Genomic DNA, 6,496 nt, shown 5'->3' with positions numbered 1-6,496 from the left:
CGCGCCAGTGACAGGGGAGATAACACCATTAGCATTGGCAATATTGGTACGTCGTGGTAGGGAAGTCGTGGTGAAATCCATAGCAGTAAACGTCATATGGTCAGTTGCGCCAGAATCCAATAGCCATGCACCATGGTAACCATCATTAGTCGAAGTATAACAAGCATAACCACAGTTACCTGAGTTCGGCATTGTCATCTGTGGTATGAATGAGAGTTGAGGTTCGGCAGTAGCCACAACTGCTGTAGCGGAGCCTTCATCCTTAGTGCCCGCGTCACGACCCTTCTTAGCCCGGAGATCATTCCACCAATCTGGATACCCATGCAGTTTAAAACAAGTGTCACGAGTGTGCTTCGAATTGCCACAATTAGAGCACTTCAAGCCCTCTGAAGATGTACGAGACTTAGGCCTGCCATTGTCCACAGTAGGAGGTTGGACAGAGGAACCAAGTTTGAGTCCTTTGGTTGCGAGAACAACGCCAGAAACCGCATCTGCACTGCCAGTTATCATAACAGATTGACGGAGAGCTTCGCGGCGGACGTGGGCATACGCTTGCTCCACAGTAGGGAATGGACGAAGCTGCAACATGTCGCCCCGAATCTTATCCAGTCGATCATCCAGGCCATCCAAGAAAACATACACTCTGTCTTCTTGAAGAAGAAGATTATAGTTGTGAATATCAACTGCACACTCCATAGGATTAGGGCGGCGGAAGTCAATCTCACGCCACAACCCTTGGAGGTCATTGTAGTATTTCTCAAGGGAGCCTCCAGCCTGTTTAAGCTGCGTCACACGACGTCGAAGATCATAGACCTGAGACGTGTCACTACCATCAAAGTAAGTGGTAGCAATGGAATCCCACACCAACTTAGCTGTAGGAAACCGAATGAAATTCCCTATCAAAGAGGGATCCATGGAGTTGATCAACCAACCTTTGACAATGGCGTTGTCAGTGCGCCATTTTCGAAATGTTGGATCCGTCGAAGGTGGTTGTGGTATATCACCATTGATATATCCCAACTTGTCTTTGCCAGAGATATACATCTCGACAACTTGGGACCAGAGAGCATAGTTGGTTCCATCCAGTTTGATGCCAATCAGAGCAGTAGAGGGTTCGGTGGTTAGAGTTGGTGGTTGGACTTTGGTAAGAGCTTCAGTCATCTTAGCCGTGAATTCAGAGAAGAGGGAATCGGATTGAGACGCAGCAAGTTGGGGTTCTGCATCGGATGACATGGTGGGCGAGGTAAGAGATGCAATGTTTAAGGTAGGTGGGTACCAGGGTTAGGCTCTGATACCATGTCAAAAAGTTCTTTTTCTATTCAATATTTTCTCTTATTCTGTTACCACAACCCTACGAGTATATATCAGAATATATTTTCTATTCTAAGCTATACAGATTTTGCTCCTATAATTAAGCTAACCTGTGAAGGAAAGAAATCCCATTTTCTATAATTACTCTAATTTCCTTTTACTATACAACTCACGCCAACATTGATTTTTGCATCAATCCTCTTTATTTTCTTGCAACCCATTATTCTTTTTTTGGGGTCTCAAAGCATGAGTAGACTTAGAGGTCTCATTGGGCATGCCAAAAGTTTTTGTTGTAATTTATATTAGCCAACCTACTTCTAACACATGGAATGTGTTAAGCACAGGCTTGCCAAAGAATTCCTTCACAACTCACCATTTGATTTTTAGCTACAGACCTATTTTGGCCTTGATTTTTATAATTGACTTAATAGAACTGCAAAAGGCTCCTATGCATGCGAGTGGAGAGCCTTTCTGCCCAAATAGGCTCCTCTCTAAGATGCAGCACCAGAACACCCCTAGGGGACTACGATGTATCACTTAAAACAAGTATAAGAACTGTAGAGAGTGATATGATTGCTCAATTCCTTAACTATATGATTATGTTTGATTATCAGGGTAAGATAAATAGAAAAAGCAAGAAACATTCATACTTGTGAGTGGATTTAAAACGGGCATCATTGAAAATGTTTTGTTGTAGTGATGTGAATCAAATAAGTTCTTTGTGACTAATTATCATTTTCAAATAGAATAGGCTATTCTCAACACAAGAAGGGAGAAAGGAAAATGGATGCTCACTACGAAAAAGGGAGTTTATGGTGGCGGCCAACAGCTGCAATAAAATGCAAAAATCTATGCCACCACATCATATAATTGCAGTCGAAGCTGGCCGCAACAGAGCGTCACAGTAGGTGGCGCATACAAAAGTTGTAGTTGCGGCCCAATAATATTGTTTCCCCCATTATATTTTAGTTATGATATAGCTGCAGTAATATCATTCCTGCCACCAAAAGCTAGATATATAGCTGCTAGTGATGCCCGCAACCAAAAGTGTTATACAGCAGTAGCAGATTTTATGTTCTCCACTGCCATTAGTTTCTTGTAGTAAGGATTTATTGGTGGCCATGAGAACACGTGTTATATTGCAATGCAAATTCCTTCGACTATAACTATGATTTTTGTTTTTAATAATTTAAAAAAAAATTATATATAAATTACACAACTAAGCATTAGAATGACAATTTATTTATTAGAACCAAAATTTCCAATTTATTTAGGATGGTAGTTTAGCATATACTCAACCTAAAAGATCTTGTATTTATAATTTTGACTGAAAAGAAGAATAGAAAGGAGGCAAGTCCCTGAGAGCCTTCCCAAAAACCAGTGACAATTACAAAAACAGATTTCCCAAGAAGTAGCATGTCTAAAATGCTTACAAAACTACCACTTTTCATAAAATATATTGTTTGGTCAACTAGAAAGTTTCATGCCTTCTCCCATCTGAAATGAAGTTTCTGCTACATCGATTTTCCATATTATGATCCCCTGTAAACCATTGCTTCAATTGATTAGTAATAATTAGATAATCGATAGGATTTTTAATAAATAATAATTAGGAAGCAATCCATCAACAGGGAAAGAATACAGTAAATATCTCTTCTCTAATACAAGACCAATTGTCGAATCCATAACAGTGGCATTTAGTTAGAAATTTTACACAAATTGCTATTTGAAAACAAAGGCAGGGAATAGGAGGTCAATCTTGTGATTTTAAAGGTAGAAGACGATTGAAAACGTCAATATTAAAAATTAACAAAAACAAAAAAAGTAGTACAATAACATACCCTCTTAAGTGCATCTTCTCTAGGATTGATGAAGACTCGACTACAATACAAGCTACCATTTTTGGAGGCATCCTGTGAAGATAATCTAGATATAAATAAATAAATAAATGAAAGTAGAGAATATATCAAATGTTTAGCAAACATAGAATATGATTCATTAAACTTGGACTTGAACTTGGAATTGAATGCCTCCAAATTCACCGCAGGTGGTGGCATTTTCAGAACAGCAGGTGGTGTCTTTGCTTAATTTGAATGAATATGAAAGAAAGAGAGAGATAAGGGGGCCGGGTTTCTTATCAACAACATATACTTCACAAGGCAACAATTTGTTATTGAATTTTTTGGTAAAATCTAGATTACAAATCAAATCTGAAATTGAATTTCATAATAAACTAATCCTTGGAAATAATCAAATATAAAAAAGAAACAAAAACAATCCTAATTGTAAACAAAATTTTCATACAGAAACAAAGCCACCTGATCAACAACCCTACGGCCTGAATTTTGAGAGAGAGAGAGAGCAAACTAAAGATTGCAATGAAAGGAATTTCAAATTTTATGCTATTTTACGGCAAGCCTGACCTTATTGCATTCAGCACTTTAGTCTGCAATTTTCATCAAGCACACAAAATGCATGAAGCAACATGGATTTTTGGGAGTGTGAAGAGTTTAGGATTGGATCCTAACACCACTATTATTGCACAAAAAAACAGGTCCAAGTACTCACCATTAAAACCTGAAATCAAGATTTTAGGATTTCAGGATGAAATGCTATAAAAGTTGTGAACGACTACTATTTCCCACAACAGTAGGTTGGATTTTAGGTTTATCCATTTCAACTACAAGACCTGCTAATCCCTTTGTGACCAACGAACAATAAGAGATTTTAGGATTGCTAACAGATTTTCCCAAATTTCATATATCATCCAAACAATAAGAGAAACTAATCAAATAAATTCTAAATTTCATAAATCAGAGTCAACATTGAAGCTATAATATCATAAAACTAGCTTGAAACCTGAGTTCTTTGTTTTGGAAAAAAAGAAAAAAGAAAATCGTACACACCTGAGAACTATGTTTCAATAGGAGCTAGGGTTTTGTTGAAATCGTAGTAAGAGAAAGGGCTAAGGTTTTGTGAAGTCGCAGTGAGCCAAGATGGAGATGTTAGAACGAAAAAACTGCATCTGAACAGAATCAGAATGAAGGTCTCATTCCAGTTTCATTTTCATGGCATGTGGTACGTGGAAATACATGTAACTTTCAAAATGACTCGCTTCTTTCTTTTTAGTCTCAACTCCATTATCTTCGACCCATTTCTCACCACCTTCCCACAAACCCCACAATATTATTAAATTTTTTTATAACGTATTATCTTACAAATTTATCAAATTATTAATTTAGGATATTGACCTAAATCGGAACTGACATAAAATATTATTTACTTGAAAATTATCAATTTTATTGGGGTTCCACTATCGTATTGTCGAAGTATCATTTGATTAACAATGATATATGACGTAAATTTTGTATGACATAAAAAAAAAATATTTAATGCATGTTTATTTGATAAAATTTTTTCAATACTATAATATTACTCGTTGAAAATATATATCATGTCGATAATAATAGGTTTTAAATTGAAAAATATTTGTACACTATATATTTTTTTCTTGAATTTATTCTATATTTATGGTATTATTTGTTTAAAAAATATATAAATTTATCAAAAATAATTATTGGAATTTTGGTCAAGTCGAATCAATAATTAAAAACTAATCTTAAACTATATTTTCCTAACAAAGTATAATTTGATTGGATTAAATTTAATTTTCTTTCGGTATAATTTATATATATATATATGATCTTATAGAAAAATAATTTAATAATTTAATTTAATTAAAATCGAGTTGAGGCCTGCAATGATATAGATGCATGATATAGATGCAGTTAATTAAGTGGCCGCATTATAGACTTTTGTAGAACCTTATACATGCGGGCGCATTATAGTGGTGCCTGTATATTAAATTTAATCACGGTTTTGATTGACCCCTGCTAAATCTATGTGACTATATGTTTCTTTTCTTGCAGTGCTATTGCTACAAACACAGCAAAAGATGCATGGGAATGACAAGTTGATTGCCTCTGTTGGTAGGCGCAATTCCAGTGCTTATGTGTGGTTACAACAAGATTAAGAATCTGTTTGCTGGTGACTTTAGGAAAGTTTCTAAATCTTTCTAGTACTTATAATTTTTCATCAAAATAATTTTTTTCAAGTACTAAAAAGATTAGAATCGCTTCCTATAGTCGTCATCATGCCACCTTAATTGTCTAGCACAGGACCCCTAATTTTGTCCCACTTATAATATGAAGAATCTACACGCTACCTTTGGCTATAGAGGAATTCAATTCAAGAATTGCTCGTACCATGGAAAAATTAATTCATACCATATCCTTTTACTACCATAATTTCTGAATAATTTTGTTATTATTATGTAACTTCTCTTTTATTCATCTTGTTTGGGTGGGAGAAAATAAATAAATGAATAGAATGAGACTTAGGTGGTGTTTGTTTTTTGGCTAAATAGAAAAAATCAAAATATTTGATTTTTTTTATTTAACTAAAAGTAACTCATTGATATCAACCAACATAACTAGACTATTTATTGATAACAAGTTCACTTTAATTATATTGATTAATATCAACAAGGTACTTTTAGTTTAATAGAAAAAGTCAAAATATTGGTTTTTTCTATTAGCCATAAAACAAACACCACCTTAAACTTTGGGTCCACACAACATATCTGGGGTGGGATGATTGTTGGTAGGACTCCTCTTCATACCTTGATATTATTCATATAGTATCATAGCAATGTTTGACTATTAAGCTCATGCATATTTTGGAGTATGAGACATCCCACATCATTTTATGTACATAGTGTATTTATAACTTTTCAAAATATTCAATGTTGATTTTTCCCCTCCTATGATTAGTGTCTCATTGTCTGCAAATGCATGGGAAGCTTTTTATTAAGTTGTAACTCATCTGAGAATCAAAAGAGGGTTGGGGTTGTCCAAGGAGTTTACTCATGAATCCTTCCTTTTGTTGGATTGTGTTGTTGCACAAAGAAGTTGCTCCTTGTTTGTGAAAATTAAATGCACAAATTTAATAAGAAAAATCAATTATTTTATTAAAATTTATTTTTTATATTAGTTATTTGACAAAATAAATTTTTTTATAAAAGAATTAAATTTGTAGTTAAAAATAAGAACTAAAAAAAAATTATTTTAGTAAAAATATCAATAACCAATTGTATGAGTTCCAAAATTAAGGGTTTAGTTATTAA

The 6,496-nt window shown here is 34.5% G+C and overlaps 1 long non-coding RNA gene across 1 annotated transcript; it reads right to left on the bottom strand.

Moving 5' to 3' along the window:
* Positions 1-2,644: 2,644 nt before the first annotated feature.
* LOC117910573 lies at positions 2,645-4,376 on the bottom strand. The gene is made up of 3 exons (XR_004650705.1): positions 4,218-4,376; positions 3,153-3,224; positions 2,645-2,853 (listed from the first exon to the last, which is right to left on the bottom strand). It is a non-coding gene; the product is annotated as an uncharacterized LOC117910573 (long non-coding RNA).
* Positions 4,377-6,496: the final 2,120 nt, after the last annotated feature.

The sequence above is a fragment of the Vitis riparia genome, unplaced genomic scaffold (assembly GCF_004353265.1).
Source record: "Vitis riparia cultivar Riparia Gloire de Montpellier isolate 1030 unplaced genomic scaffold, EGFV_Vit.rip_1.0 scaffold782_pilon_pilon, whole genome shotgun sequence".
In the NCBI taxonomy this organism is placed as follows: Eukaryota; Viridiplantae; Streptophyta; class Magnoliopsida; order Vitales; family Vitaceae; genus Vitis; species Vitis riparia.
This window is presented reverse-complemented; position numbering and strand designations above follow the sequence as displayed.